The sequence below is a fragment of the Bubalus kerabau genome, chromosome 8, assembly GCF_029407905.1.
Source record: "Bubalus kerabau isolate K-KA32 ecotype Philippines breed swamp buffalo chromosome 8, PCC_UOA_SB_1v2, whole genome shotgun sequence".
In the NCBI taxonomy this organism is placed as follows: Eukaryota; Metazoa; Chordata; class Mammalia; order Artiodactyla; family Bovidae; genus Bubalus; species Bubalus kerabau.
In genome coordinates, this window is record NC_073631.1 from 49413657 (window position 1) to 49430661 (window position 17005).

General features: G+C 39.1%; 1 protein-coding gene and 1 pseudogene across 13 annotated transcripts in view; both read right to left on the reverse strand.

The window, feature by feature from the left end:
* The window catches only part of SRPK2 (SRSF protein kinase 2), a 248944-nt gene that overhangs the window by 143181 nt on the left and 88758 nt on the right, over positions 1 to 17005 (reverse strand). The gene's annotated exons all lie outside the window — the stretch shown is intronic.
* Positions 1 to 17005, reverse strand: part of LOC129659108 (60S ribosomal protein L23a-like) — a 147654-nt pseudogene that overhangs the window by 42421 nt on the left and 88228 nt on the right.

A 17005-nucleotide genomic window follows, 5' to 3' on the forward strand; every position in this document is an offset into this window, starting at 1 on the left:
GCCACAAGATTCGCAGTACTTCTGTCAGGACTGGGATTCAATGGTGCTATAAAGGGAAAAAGCTCCAGAGGCATCAGGCCTTGCTAAACTATGCACATGACTGTTTATGAAAGCAGGAAGTACCATTTCTGCCAAGCAGAGGGGTGTTTTCTTTTTTAAGGTAGAACTAGCATGGCTCTCCAAGATGATTTTAAATGAGGCAAATTAAAATACAAACTAAAAATGCTAACAACTGGATTCAATTTACTAGATAATTTGAGAAGCTGGGATAATAAAGTTACAGGCTGTAATGAACAGACAGGCAACCCTTGGCTACTTCTATTTCACCAGCCCTGAAAAATATGGCTCAGTGAATCATTTTTGTCACTTAAGAATGAAATATTAAACCAGAACCCAAATTTTTAGATTAAAATATTTTAATCTGTTAAAATTTATTGATTGACTTTTAATTAAAGATACATTTAGTACCTACTCCCTAACTCTTTAGAAAAACACTTCTGTTTTACACCTTAATTTCCCCTCCTCCTTTGCAGTACAGCACAAGTGAACAGCAACACCCAGTTACCGAGCAGATAATATACTTGTCCTTTTAGGACAGGACTGACAATGCTATCTGCAACAGAAATGTAAGCACCAATTCTATTTAATTAAAAGATCATTGCTCATATTGATTTGGAAAAACAGATCACAGACTAAAAGGGAAAGTCAGATAAAAATAAAAGAGGAAAAAGGGGGGAAACCAAACACATTTCCTTTAAAATACTAACCACTAACCCAAGAACATAATTCTACGTGAAAAAAAATTGACGTGGTCCTTTTACCCAGACTATTTCATATATATAAAGCTGATTTTCTATTTGTAAATGTTTTCCTATTCAAAATCTTAAAAATTCACACATCAAACATAAAACACAGTGCCACTGAAATCTACAGGCAGTCATGAAATTTCAAAGTAGACCTCAATAGTTTTCAGATTTTTTTAAAGGGTTAAAATGATTTTTTTCTTTTTAAGAATCTTAATTCTAGAAATACAAAGAATATGAGATGTAAAGGAAAAAGAAAAATAAATAGTTGCATAAAATACAATGGATTTGTACAAAAATATCCTCTCAATGCTGCTAAAATAGTTTTTCCAAATTGAAGGTAACAGCTTCATCCAATGGGCATTATAAAGCTGGCATGAATATCTGATGAGAGCATAAAATCTACCACAGGCTACAGCCAAACTACCACTGGGGAGAGCACACAGCACAGCGGTAAAACTGAAGATGATGATAACGAAACTTACCTTTAGGATTCTTACGTGGATTACAGAGCCTGGCACCTGGTGCCATAGTGAATGCTCAGTAACGCCCCGTTTAAAAAGACATTTAAGACTCAGGCTCCAGGCTCCACCGCCAAGCAGCCTTGGATCCGAAAGCGGACTCCTCCGTCATTTTTAATAGTGATACGACCTTGGGGAAATTACTTAAAACTCTCTAAGCCTCTATCTCCTCTCCTATAAAATGGGGATAATAATTCTATGTGAAGCGTTACTGTGAGGATTTAATGACAAAGCTCATGAAAGGCAAACAGTGCTGTGCTCGGCACAAAGTAATAAGCCGTTTCTGCCTATTGCTATTTACTAGGAAGTGCCCAGAAAAGGATGGGATCCTAAATAAATATTTGCTGAATAACATAATGAGGTAGACTAGGTCTGTCCCACTTTAAAGAGCTTTTCTATAATTTTAATCCACCTTCTCTTTCTTATTGCCACCCATAATATACATCTTTCTATCACTGCAGTATTATTATAAGTGGAAATTAAATTTTAACCTGTATCTCTGCCTTCCTATATGCCTAGAGAATTATTCTCAGTTTATCAACTAGCCACTGCAGGAATGAGGTGACACTTGCATTTTTTGTTGTAGCAGTTTTTCATTCCACAAAGACAGAAAGTTCACACTTCCTGTGCACTTAAGCTCAAAGTCTCCCAAGATTAAACTGCATAGCTCTAATGAAGTATATGCCCATCTTACACATATATTAGAAAAGTCAAAGCTCTAAACCAGTTTCTGGCTGGTGATTTTGGAAACTACAAATCAAAAAAGTTTCAAATAATTCATGAGAAGGCTTCCAAAATGATTTTCACATTTTCTTCAAACCTTCAGATTTGTTTGTAGCTCCAGAAGGACTGAAAGGTTCCGGAATGTTCACAAATACCATGATAACATTGTATCCACTGAGAGCCATGCATTCCATCAACCCTCCTATCTAATCCTTATCAATACCATTCTTGGGCCTGACTACTCCCTATGTTCATTCCACCACAATATCCAACACAGTCCTGGGGGCTTTGATGCTCATGTCAATATGATTTCAAATACTCTTGGCTAAGTCCCATGGCCTGTGGCCTCTCCAAGTGTCTTGAACCCCTGATCACCTGAGTCATCTACCACCATGACCACACACAGGACACATTCTCACATGTACTGCAAATCTGTCCCCCAAATTAGTTGTTTTTCTATATTCATACTGGATATTTCACAGTATCCAAGACCCTACATTTTATTTTTCTGCAATTAATTCCACCAATCTCTTTACAAACTTTCCTCACACCAAAAATTTTAAATTGTCATCCTATTTTCTCCAATATATTGCCTTCTAGAATTTACTTTGGTTTATGAATTGATATAGAGATCTGGTCTGTTTTTGTAAGTTCACATTTTGAAACCTTACACCCAGCCCATCCCCTCAATTTTAAATTACTCTCTTTTCCATCCCTCCTTGGTACTTCCAAAGCAGCAGTTTTACAACCTTGCAAACACATATTTATTCAACCATCCACAATCTCCATGTATACATTCAGGCCAGTGAGTACAAAGATGGCCACATTTACTTATGTCACAAAGAATTAAGCAAGTAGTACCTGGAAGTGTGAATAAATTATTGAAAATTATAATTAAGTTGATTATTTTTAAGTCATAAGTTTGTTTTAATTTCTAAGCACATTATAGAACAATGCAAGCTTTGTTTTCAGTGCTTTTGGGTTCTTATGATTCTCCCCTGGGTTCTTTGCTGGATCATTTTTTCACCTGGACCTTAAATGGTGGTGATTCCACTCACTGACTCTTCTATCTACACCCCTGACATGGATAATTATCAAGGCACTGATGATGACCAGATCTGAATTTCTAGCCCAATACTGTCTCCTGAACCCCAGAACTAGATACCTTTCCAGGCCTACTTGGCATTTTCACATGGATGATCCCCGGTTTGCTGTGAAGGCAATGTCTACAACTAACCTCACTGGGAATTCCCAGGTGGTCCAGTGGTTAGGAATCAGCGCTTTCACTGCCAGGGCCTGGGTTCAATTCAGTCAACGAACTAGGACCCCACAAGCCATGCAGTGCAGCCAGCAACAACAACAACAACAACAAAACAAATCTAACTTAACCAGTCTAATGTGTCCTGTTACAGTCTTTATCTCAGTGAGCGGCAACATCATTGCCCCACTAAGACAGACATTTTTGAGGGATCCCAGACTAGCACCCATGTTTCATTTGGAATATTACTGCCACCATTCTCCTTATATATATATTATATACATACACACACACACACACACACACACACACACACATATATATAAAATGCTCCAGAATATTGATCTCTAGTCTGTGATTCTCCAAGGATCATGTTTTCTCATACCACCAAATCTTCTCTCATGCACTTTCCTCTCCCTAGAATGCCACTGTCTACTCTGTTAAACACCCAACTCACTCTTTCTTTCTTTCTTTAGCCATGCTGCAGAGGATGTGGGATCTTAGATCCCCAACCAGGGATTGAACCTTTGCCGTCTGCAGTGGAAGCTCAGTCTTAACCACTGAACCACTAGGGAAGCCCCCCAACTCATTTTTCTCATCTCAGCCCAAACGGTACCTCTTCCCTGACATCTTCCCAGACGAAATACAGTTTGTCTCCTCTGCCCCTCTACATTATCACATGTACCTGCATTACAGAATTACTAAAATACATACACTGGGTCACTTTCTCTGAGACCACAGCTTCCTTAGAGATAAAGACCTGAATTTTCACTTCAATTCACACTTACTTCTTGACACTCTCATACTATTCTTAAGCTGTTCTATTCAATTTAAAGTTACAATATAGTTAAGTTCCTAGTTCTTAAATAAATATTTCCAGATAAAATTACTCTGAGATTCCAGCAACTAGAATTTAGTAGAGCTAGGAGAGTCTACAGAGATCATCACACCACTGAATCACAAAGTCTACAAAGAAGAATCTGAGGAGTGAAAAGATAAACAACTGGTAACAATAACATTCTTCATCTTCTCCAAAGGATTACTGTCTCTGAGACCTACCGCTAATTCCCAAGGACCTAGCAACCCAAGCAGAATATTCCAGCCTTCTTCTAAATCAACTTCTTAAATGTGATTTTCTCATGTGTGCGCGTGTGCTAACTCATTTTGGTCATATCTGACTCTACCACCCCATGGACTGTAGCCCGCCAGGCTCCTCTGTCCCTGGGATTCTCTAGGCAAGAATACTGGAATGGGTTGCCTTGCCCTCCTCCAGGGGATCTTTCCCACCCAGGGATCAAACCCACCCATGTCTCTTACATCTCCTGCACTGCAGGCGAATTCTTAACCACTAAGCCATTAGGGGAGACAATTTTCTCATACATCCAATAAATTAAAATCATCACGATTAGTCAACTTGCCTGAGTAAAACTGGTTGGTCTGTGACATCATACTCTTCTTATTCATGACTAAATATATATAACAAAGAAGAAAAATCAATTCACTGAGACTTTGCCCGCTCATTCTCTTCTATCCAACTTACAGACCTGCTTTATGATGTTTATTCTTATTACACTCACACTTTAAAACATACTCAAACTTCTTGTAAAGATGAATAGTTCAACTCTTCAGCTAATGGCCTACTATCTCTAATACTTCATTTTCCATTCAATACCATGAGTGTGAAGACTCATGGAACAATTAGGGTCCAGAGATGAACCAATTCCTAAGATCACTGACAAGGAATATTGGTGACTGGTAAGTACTACTGAAACAAAGTACAGGAAAGGAGATGCTTCAAAGATTCAGACCCTAAGAAAAACAGGGCAGTCCTGAATCCACCTAGAATTTTAAGAGCAACAGCAGCATAAGAGTAACACAGGGTTGTAATGGAGACGATCCACTACCGTGTCCTTTAAGATCACTCAACACCAAGCATCAGCTCAGACAGGACCCCTTACTCTTATGACATGGAAATTAAATAAGACATCGCAATTGGACAAACAGTTCTACCTAAACTCTCGGGCCTTCATCCTTTTAACACAGGTGTTATTCCAACAGATTTACTCAATTTCCTCCCACTTGTCAAGTTTGGAGGACTTTCAGGCTACAAGAAACAGGTATGTGCTCAGGTTACTTCAGATGATAGGATAATACAGCAAGAATAAATCTAGAAGAAGAAAAAGCCTCAGTAGGTCTCAGAATCTTGTTCAGAAAACAGGGCAGCTCTTGAAACCCAGTTACGGTACCAAATGTTCAAAGGGACTATTCTCCACCTTAAGGCTTCCCACTCTGGTGGTCAACACCTCTGACCCTAATTCTATTTCTCCTTCACTACCAATTAACTGCTTCTCCTCTTTACTTCACACATTTGCAGATTCTACTGCCTTGGGATGCACACTTAAAGCCTTCTCTTGGTGTCTCCAACTTAAGCGAGTATCTTTTGTTTAAGTCCACAAGACGGCCTGCAGACACTTTTCTGGCTCAGGTGTCAAACCCTATACCACCTAAGACCAAGCGCTGAGGTCTTGACTGAAAATTCAGGAGACTGACACACAAGATACCCTTCTCAAAGGGGCAAGGAGTAAAGCAGCCTCTCTGAGCCATCCAGGAAGGTCCATCAAGTATTAACTGCCCAACATCTGAAAGATCAGTCTAGCCTAAAAAGGAGTCCCTATTATTCCAGGCTTCTTTGTGATGAGAATGCACAAAAAAGCAAAAATTGTGCAAGCAAAAATAACCATCAGGGCTTCCCTGGTGGTCCAGTGGTTAAGAATCTGCCTTGCAATGCAAGGGACATCAGTTCAATCCCTGGTCCAGAAGGATCGCACATGCCTGGAGTAACTAAGTCCATGCGTGCAACATACACTGAGCCAAGCACTAGAGCTGGTGAGGTTCAACTATTGCACCTGTGTGCCTAGAGTCTGTGCTACGCAACAAGAGAAGACCGAATGAGAAGCCTGCAACAGTGAGAATACACCACAATGAAGACACACCACAGCCAAAAAAACAAAATCAATCAATAAGTAAGTGAAAGTCACTCAGTCGTGTCTGACTCTGCGACCCCATGGACTATATACGTGGAATTCTCTAGGCCAGATTACTGGAGTGGGTAGCCTTTCCCTTCTCCAAAAAGTCTTTTAAAAAAAAGATAAGTGTTTTCATTTTATTTATAAAATGAAAGTCCAGAGCAAAGTAAACACTGAAAATCAGCAACAGAGTATGCAATTTTAGACAAAACCGATCGACAATACAAAAAAAAAAGTTTGAACCTCAGGCAAATCCACTAACAAATGACAATATAAAATGAGTTAAGAAGGTTAGTTATCATTAGGAATAATCAAGGATAAGTTGATTCATTGGTGCTAAGTTTGCCAACAAAGGTCCGTCTAGTCAAGGTTATGGTTTTTCCAGTGGTCATGTATGGATGTGAGAGTTGGACTGTGAAGAAGGCTGAGCGCTGAAGAATTGATGCTTTTGAACTGTGGTGTTGGAGAAGACTCTTGAGAGTCCCTTGGACTGCAAGGAGATCCAACCAGTCCATTCTGAAGGAGATCAGCCCTGGGATTTCTTTGGGAGGAATGATGCTGAAGCTGAAACTCCAGTACTTTGGCCACCTCATGCAAAGAGTTGACTCATTGGAAAAGACTCTGATGCTGGGAGGGATTGGGGGCAAGAGGAGAAGGGGATGACAGAGGATGAGATGGCTGGATGGCATCACTGACTCGATGGACGTGAGTCTGAGTGAACTCTGGGAGTTGGTGATGGACAGTGAGGCCTGGCGTGCTGCGATTCACGGGGTCGCGAGGAGTTGGACACGACTGAGTGACTGAACTGAACTGAAGTGTCTCAAGAATGATAACTGTTTGATTTTGAGAGACTACCAGGGGAAAATAATAATACTCTTAAATAGTCTGCAAAAATATCCAACATTACAATTCCATTATTACTTATAAGATACCCAGTCATATTATTACAGTCATCCCTTGATATCCACAGGATAAGGGGTGACTGGTTCTCCGACTCCCACCCCATTCATTTCAGTCGCTCAGTTGTGTCCAACTCTATTATGACCCCATGAACCACAGCACGCCAGGCCTCCCTGTCCATCACCAACTCCCCGGAGTTTACCCAAACTCATGTCCAATGAGTCGGTGATGCCATCCAACTATCTCATCCTCTGTCGTCCTCTTCTCCTCCTGTCCTCAATCTTTCCCAGCATCTGGGTCTTTTCAAATGAGTCAGCTCTTCGCATCAGGTGGCCAAAGTATTGGCGTTTCAGCTTCAACATCAGTCCTTCCAACGAACACCCAAGACTGATCTCCTTTAGGATCGACGGGTTGGATCTCCCTGCTGTCTAAGGGACTCTCGAGAGCCTTCTCCAACACCACAGTTCAAAAGCATCAATTCTTCGGCGCTCAGCTTTCTTTCTAGTCCAACTCTCACATCCATACATGACTACTGGAAAAACCATAGCCTTGATGAGACAGACCTTTGTTGGCAAAGTAATATCTCTGCTTTTTAATATGCTGTCTAGGTTGGTCATAACTTTCCTTTCAAGGAGTAAGGATCTTTTAATTTCATGGCTGCAATCACCATCTGCAGTGATTTTGGAGCCCAAAAAAATAAAGTCTGCCACTGTCCCCGTCTATTTGCCATGAAGTGATGGGACCAGATGCCATGATCCTAGTTTTCTGAATGTTGAGCTTGAAGCCAACTTTTTCACTCTCCTCTTTCACTTTCATCAAGAGGCTCTTTAGTTCTTCTTCACTTTCTGCCATAAGGGTGGCGTCATCTACGTATCTGAGGTTGTTGATATTTCTCCTGGCAATCTTGATTCCAGCTTGTGCTTCCTCCAGCCCAGCATTTCTCATGATATACTCCACATATAAGTTAAATAAGCAGGGTGGCAATATACAGCCCTGACGTACTCCTTTTCCTATCTGGAACCAGTCTGTTGTTCCATGTCCAGGTCTAACTGTTGCTTCCTGACCTGCATACAGGTTTCTCAACAGGCAGGTCAGGTGGTCTGGTATTTCCATCTCTTTCAGAACTTTCCACAGTTTATTGTGATCCACACAATCAAAGGCTTTGGCATAATCAATAAAGCAGAAATAGATGTTTTTCTGGAACTCTTGCTTTTTTGATGATCCAGCGGATGTTGGCAATTTGATCTCAGGTTCCTCTGCCTTACACCCTGCTAGTAACAAAATCTATGGATGCTCAAGTCCCTTAGTTGGCCCTGAGTATCCATGGATTTGGAATCACCCTGAATCAACTATATACTAAACATAAAATGAAAATGTTTATGCCAAAAACAATCAACACTTGATCCTGTCTTCATTCTAAAACTCAGTACATATTTTTCAACTATAACTTGAACTTTGGTTAAATAAGTATACTGATTTTATTTTTCAAGGTTAAGTCTCCATTTCACTCTCTTCCCTAAAAGTTAGCTTGTTGCTTATTTTTCTGGTGTCAAATTTTCTCCTGCTGTAATTCCAAAACAAGGTTACTTTATGATCCTGAATATGGCACAATGCCAACCAACAACAATGTGTTCACTTCAAACTCTACAATGGAGTGAGGAAGGAGTATGTGCGGGGGCAGGGAGGTGGGAAGGAATTGGAGGGGGCTGGAGGTGATTTCAGGCTGCTTAGGTTTCTGGTTTAAAACTTTCAAGGTAACTTCTGCTGCCACTTACAAGAAACTTCCCTTACTAAAGTAAATGTTTTTCCTTTGATCATTTTTAAAATTACTAATCTGAGTACAATGTATAACCCAAAAGAAATACTACTTTAAAAGAAAAGATTTGTTTCTGATTTCCAAATCCTAGCAAGAAAAGTGGGTCAATCTCTAAAATTTGGATTCCCATTCTCACCCACCCCCTGGAAGCCATCAAACAAGAAGGCAGAGGGAAGAGACCAATGCTAGGACTATCTCTGTATCAGGTCAAGACCATCCTAACACTTTGAGCACTGTTCATCACAGTTTTTTTTTCTGTTGATTTGTTATTTTTATGTTGAGGTATTTCAGAAATACAAAACTGCATTAAAGTGTGAAAACATGAATCTTTAAAATAAATTCCTAATTCTGTGAGCCTCACCCCCTATTAGCAATGAAATGTAATGAAACTAATCCCTGAAAACTGTCTACCAGTTTCTCACCACGGCAGAGTATCATTAATAGTTAATCTAGCCACTAAATTCTTATCCTTGCTCTGTTGGGGAGACAGAAGAAGTAACACAAGTTCTTAGATAACGGAGATGTTTACACTCAGGGTGAGATCTAGTGCTCTGTTTGCCACGATGCTAAGGTTTAAAGTTTTCTCTATTTTATAACATGCTTAGAAAATATTTATCAATTGTATATTATATGAATTTTAGAAATTATATCAGAATAGTACCCAGAAAAAGGAAGTATTTTTATAATTCTAGGGCTTCCCTGATAGCTCAGTTGGTAAAGAATCCACCTGCAATGCAGGAACCCCAGTTTGATTCCTGGTTTGGGAATATCTGCTGGAGAAGGGATAGGCTACCCACTCCAGCATTCTCGGGCTTCCTTTGTAGCTCAGCTGGTAAAGAATCTGCCTGCAATGTGGGAGACTTGGGTTCAATCCCTGGGTTGGGAAGATCCCCTGGAAAAGGGAATGACTACCCACTGGAGTATTCTGGCCTGGAGAATTCCATGGACTGTATAGTCCATGGGGTCACAAGAGAGAGACATGACTGAACGATTTTCACTTTCATTTTTTATAATTCTAACTTAAAGATAGTTTTCCATACTAGATATTAATATACAAGCGAAACTATTTAGTTCTCTAAAACTATGATTTACAATGTCCTATATTAAGATAGTTTCATTTCACTCACAATTTTGGCACATAAAGAACTGTGGGTTCACCAAAGAAGCCAAGGTCCCCTTAACTTCTTAAAAAAAACCAAATCACTCTCTCAAGACATCACAAGATTATCGTGCAAGGCATATTGAAATGTGTAAGAAAACAAGCCATATCAAAATATGTGAGTATAAGCAAGAATTAGTGTCCCTAACTCCTAACCAACATTAACCTTCAAACTTAGGAACTGAAATTTGTGATATAGTCCAATTTTCTCACCCTTCTACATTCCTTCAAGTATCAACAGTTAGTGATTGCTACCTGAGCAAGGGAAAGAAAAAATATAACACAAAAATATGTAACATAAATTCCTCCTCTCGGAGTTCACAATACTTAACATTTAGCTTGAACAATCTGGTTTATTTAAGCCTCTTATGTGGATTACCTCATTTAATCCTTACAATAAATGCAGTGGTAGTACTCAATATTTTCATTTTATATGCATGAAAACTGAAGATTTGAAGGTTTAAGAAATTTGCTCAAGATGCCAGAGATAGAATTACATATTTAGGGGAAAAAAATTAACTACAAGGTGAGAGACTTACACACTCAAAACTACAAAACACTGTTGAAAAAAATTGAAGACCCAAATAAATGGGAAGACATCCTGTGTTCACGGAATGGAAGATTTACTACTGTTACGGTGTCAATATTCCTTATATTGATTTAAAGATTCATACAATCCCTACCAAAATTCCAACTGCCTTTTTTGGAGAAATGGACAAGCTGACCCTAAAATTCATATGGAAATGCAAGAGACCCCGAATAACCACAACAATAAAAAAACTGAACAAAGTTGGAAGGCTCACATATAGACTTCAAAACTTACTACAAAGCTACTGTAATCAAAACAGTGGGGACCTAACATAAAGACAGACATACAGATCAATGCCAAAGAATTAAGAGTCCAGAAATAAACCCTCACATTATAGTCAAGTGATTTCTGACAAGAGTGCCAGAGCCATTCAATGGGGGAAAGAACAGTCTTCTAAAGATGGTGCTGGAAAACTGAATGTCCACATGTAAAACAATAAAGCTCGACTCCTGCCTTACACCATCAAACTATAAAACTTTTAGAAGTAAATACAGGTGTAAACCTTGATGATTTTGGGTTAGCCTTGAGTTTCTTAAATATGATACCAAAAGCACACAAAACCCAGAAGAATAAATAGATGAATTGAACGTAAGAATTAAAAATTTTTGTGCATCAAAAGGTACTATCAAGAAAACAAAAGGATAATATACAGAATGAGAGTCATCAGTTCAGTCGCTCAGTCATGTCCGACTCTTTGCGACCCCATGGACTGCAGCACACCAGGCTTCTGTGTCCATCAACTCCTGGAGCTTGCTCAAACTCATGTCCATCGAGTCAGTGATGCCGACTTTGAAAGTTTAAGAAACTTTCAACCATCTCAACCATCTCCAACCATCTCATCCTTTGTCCCCTTCTCCTCCTGCCTTCAATCCTTCCTAGCATCAGGGTCTTTTGCAATAAGTCAGTTCTTCACATCAGGTGGCCAAAGTATTGGAGCTTCAGCATCAGTCCTTCCAATGAATATTCAGGGATTATTTCCTTTAGAATTGACTAGTTTGATCTCCTTGCAGTCCAAGGGACTCTCAAGAGGCTTCTCTAACACCACAGTTCAAAAGCATCAATTCTTCAGTGCTCAGCTTTGTTTATGGTCCAACTCTAACATCCACACATGACTACTGCAAAAACCATAGCTTTGACGAGATGGACCTCTGTTGGCAAAGTAATGTCTCTGCTTTTTAGTATGCTGTCTAGTATTGGTCACAGCTTTTCTTTCAAGGAGCAAGTGTCGTTTAATTTCATGGCTGTAGTCACCATCTGCAGTGATTCTGGAGCTCAAGAAAATAAAATCTGTCACTGTTTCCATTGTTTCCCCATCTATTTGCCATGAAGCTATGGGTCTATTTGCCGTGAAGCTGTGGGTCTATTTGCCATGAAGCTATAGGACCATCTGCTATGATCTTAGTTTTTTAATGTCGAGTTTTAAGCCAGCTTTTTCCCTCTCCTCTTTCACCTTCATCAAGAGGCTCTTTAGTTCCTCTTCTCTTTCTGCCACAAAGGTGGGATCATCTGTGTATCAGAGGTTATTGGTATTTCTCCCAGCAATCTTGATAACTACCTGTGCTTCATCCAGGCCAGCATTTCTCATGATGTACTCTGCATATAAGTTAAAAAAAGCAGGGTGACAATATACAGCCTTGATGTACTCCTTTCCCAATTTGGAACCAGTCCGTTGTCCCATGTCCAGTTCTAACTGTTGCTTCTTGACCTGCATACAGATTTCTCAGGAGGCAGATAAGGTGGCCTGGAATTCCCATCTCTTGAAGAGCTGTGATCCAGTTGGTAAATCATCTGCCTGCAATGCAGGAGACCTGGGTTCGATTCCTGGGTCAGGAAGATCCTCTGGAGAAGGAAATGGCAACCAACTCCAGCATTCTTGCCTGGAGAATCCTTTGGACAGAGGAGCCTGACAAGCTACAGTCCACGGGATCACAAGAGTCAGACACGACCTAGCGACTAAACCACCACACAATCAAAGGCTTTGGTGTAGTCAATAGAGCAGAAGTAGATGTTTTTCTGGAATTCTCTTGCTTTTTCTATGATCCAGCGTATGTTGGCAATTTGATCTCTGGTTCCTCTGCTTTATCTAAATCCAGTTTGAACATCTGGAAGTTCTCGGTTCACATACTGTTGAAGCCTGGCTTGGAGAATTTTGAGCACTACTTTGCTAGTGTGTGAAATGAGTGCAATTGTGCAGTAGTTTGAACATTCTTTGGCATAGCCTTTCTTTGGGATTGGAATGAAAACTGACCTTTTCCAGTCCTGTGGCCACTGCTGAATTTTCCAAATTTGCTGGCATATTGCATGCAGCACTTTAACAGCATCATCTTTTAGGATTTGAAATAGCTCAAACGGAATTTCATCACCTCCACTAGAGCTTTGTTCACAGTGATGCTTCCTAAGGCCCAGTTGACTTCGCTATTGAGAAGCAAATTCTTCACAGTATGAGCGTAAATGTTGAAAAATCATGTATCTCATAAGGGATTAACACACAGAATATGCAAACAACTCTTACAACTCAGCAATTAAAACCCCAACAACCCAATTTAAAATTGAGCCAAGAATTTAAATAGACATTTCTTGAAAGAGGAAATACAAATGGCTAATAAGCACATGAAAAGATGTTCATCATTATTTGTCATTAGGGAAATGCAAACCAAAGTAACAACGAAATACCACTTTATCACCACCAGGATGGCTATCATCATAAAGACAATAACAAGTGTTAGCGAGGATATGGAGAACTTGGAGTTTTCATGCATTATTGGTAAGACTGTAAAATGGTACTTTTGCTTTGGAAAACAACCTGGTCTTCAAAAAGTTAAACAGAGTTACCATATGACTAAAAAATTCCAGTCCTTCATGTAAACCCAAGAGGAAACATGTTCATAGAACACTTGTACACAAATATTCTTAATAGTGTTATGCATAATAACCAAAAAGTGCAAACAACCCATACATCCTTTAATAGATGAATGGATAAACAAAATGTGGTATATCCAAACATAAAGGGAACGAAATACTGACATGTGCTACCTCATGGATAAATCTTGAAAACATCACAGAGAGCGAAACAAGTCAGACACAAAACACATATGATTACATTTACATGAAAGACCCAGAACAGGGAAATTTACAGAGGGAAAACTCTAGGGGTTGAGGGGTGGGAAAATAGGGAGTATCTTCTAACACACAGTGGTTCCTTTCTAAGGGGATGAAAATGTTCTGAAATTAGGTAATGGAGACATTTTATAACGTTATAAATATGATAAATGCCCTTGAGTTGTACACTTTTAAATGATTAGAAAGGTGACTTAAAGTAAATAATATCTCAATTTAAAAACAAAAAAAGATCCTAGAGCCAGTGTGTGGCTAAGTCAGGATGACAACGCAGACAGTCTACAGCCAAAAGCCTACTTGCACAGGTGTGCAGCGAGCCTGCAAGCAGGACACAAGCAGTGTGTCTGGGGAAAGCAAGCAGTCAGAGAAGGCAGCTGGGCTTGGCGACTGGGGTTAGGAGAACTTTGCCAGGTGAAGAGAAGTCCACATCGAACAGGAAAATGGCACAAACAAAGCTACAGAGAACCCTATCACACTAGCCATCTAAACTGTTTTGGTGCCTGGCAAGAGTCAAGTACGTACTGGTAAGGAAAGAAGCCAGGGATACTGGCAGTGGACTGTTCCAGGAGCATCTTCCATGCCATACAAAGAAGTCCTGGCTAAATGTAGGGTCGATATAGAACCACGCAGCCAAAACCAAAATAAGACACCCAACAGGTGAATGAGATTAAAATACAAGTTTTTTAAATCTATGTCATGCTGAGGAAAAAATACCAAACTTCATGGAGGTACCTGTAAGACTTGTCAATTCTCCACAATTCATTTTGTGTCTGTATGCCCACACAGTACCCCCTAAGGAACGTTGCCAATTATCACTCCTGTTGTTTGTTAATCCTAAAATTCTCACCTCAAGTGTAAGTCGTCCTTTAGTACTATAAAAATCCTTACAGAAGTTAGCAAGAGTAAGTGTACTTCCAAGCTCCATTGCTTTACAAAATGTTAGAAAGTACCACAAACACCTCAGTGAAACAGACTATTCTTGTCTTGCTGTCTGTGGGATTTCCTACCAATTATATGAACAGGAAATCTGAACTAGTTCTCCACTTAACATGCGAGAAGCAACAGGGCCTTAAACCTATCAAAGACACACAAAGAATCTTAGCTTTGTCCTATCAAAGCGACTGAATCAATCCACCAGAGTACAAGAACTTCATCCTCATCATCTTCAGCTATGTATTCAGCTGTTGGTTTCTGGTCACTTAGAACATTAATGCCTGAAGACTGAAACTTTAGTATTAATCGCATTTGTAATGAAAAACAACGATAACAGTTAACATTTCCAACCAATTGCAATGCATCAGGCACTCTTCTGCTTGCTTTAAGATATATAATAATTCTCTTGATAATCCCGTATATTTTGTAAAGTAAATATTATCGGTGTCCCATTTTACAGAAAGGGAAACTTGAGGTATAGAAAGGCTAACTAACTCACCACAGTTCACAGAGCTAGTATGTGAACTAGTAGGAAAATACAAACCAAGGTGACCTATGCATAGGGTCTGGGCCCTCAACCACATTAAAGAGCTAATCAGGAGGCTTTCAATAGTTAACTCAAAGATCTCTCTTGGTAGATATCACATTGCACTTTAAAATATGTGGGTTATTTTCAAATATCTTTTGATATTGATTTCTAACAATTACATAGTGATACGAGAATAGACTCTGTATGATTTCAATGCCTTAAAAACCATGAATTTTGCATCTTGTTTTATGTCCCTAGATATGTTTCAGAGCCTCCCATAGTCCATGGGACCTTGAAGAGAATTTGTATTCTATTTTTCTGTGAAAATTGTATAAATCTTAATTATGTTGAATTGGTTCATGGTGCTTTTCAGGTCTACTTGAACCTGGAGAATCCCAGGGATGGCGGAGCTAGGTGGGCTGCCGTCTGCGGAGTCGCACAGAGTCGGACATGGCTGAAGCGACTTAGCAGCAGCAGCAGCAGAACCTTCTACTTTTTTGTATATTCATTCTGTTAATTTTTGAGAGTTTGATATTAAAACTTCAACTAAAAACTTTATTATCTACTACTACTATAAAATTTACCTACTTAAAAAAAATTCCAATATATAGTGGAACTGTATGTCACTTTGTTCTGTATTTTCAAAGTGTCCTGTAAATATTTTCATAATTAAAAAAATAAAAAGAAAAAAATTAAGCTTAAACATTTATTTTTATTAATAATGTTTATGAAAACTGTACCACAATCCTACAACTTCAGTCCTATTCAGATTTCATGTTTATAATCTTGCTATTCCTCTCCTCTCTAAAAAATGGTCTTTTTCTTCCTATCAATATTAAAGTAATCATTTATTACACTAATACACTATGTTAAGTGTCCGGAGAAAGAAAGAGTTGTTAACTTATATTAAGAGTCTAAAGAAAATGAAATTTTTTCTACTATATTTTACTGCATCTTAGGTGTAACTTAGGTACTAGACTGGGGCCAGGTAACAGGCAGTCTAAGAAAAGTCTCAGATGTATGTCTTGTATTTAACTTTCCTCTTCATGCCAAGGAGCTATTTGTACTGCTCTGAAGACCTAGTAAATCATTTTCTTGGGGGTGACGATGCCTAAAAAGTCTAGAGGCAATTCTAATGCATAGCCAGTGTTGACAATCACTAGTTTTATACTTGGACCTTATCCTCCCTATCTAACTAAAATGCCAATATTACAAATACACAATTCATTTCAGAAGCACAATTAACACTCAATCATGCCAAAAAATATTCTATTTATTAACTTTCATGTAGAGGATACTAGATAGTTATAATCTAGCAATTCCACTTGCTACAAATCTAAGCTAGAAAAAGATTCACATGTGTCCTAGGAGAACCACACAGAAACAGACACTCAACATGAAGCTGTGTTCAACAGAAAGTAATGGGGGCAATGCAACTGTTAAAAGAACCATGGCACATTCACAACAGAAAGCCTCATGGTAGATATGCATGTACTGAACCATCTCCAAAACTAAAAGAAGCCCACAACTTGCAGAATATACACAATATACTTCTTTTATTACAGATGTATTATGTTCTCAGGGGCATATATGCATACACACACACACACACACACACACACATATATATA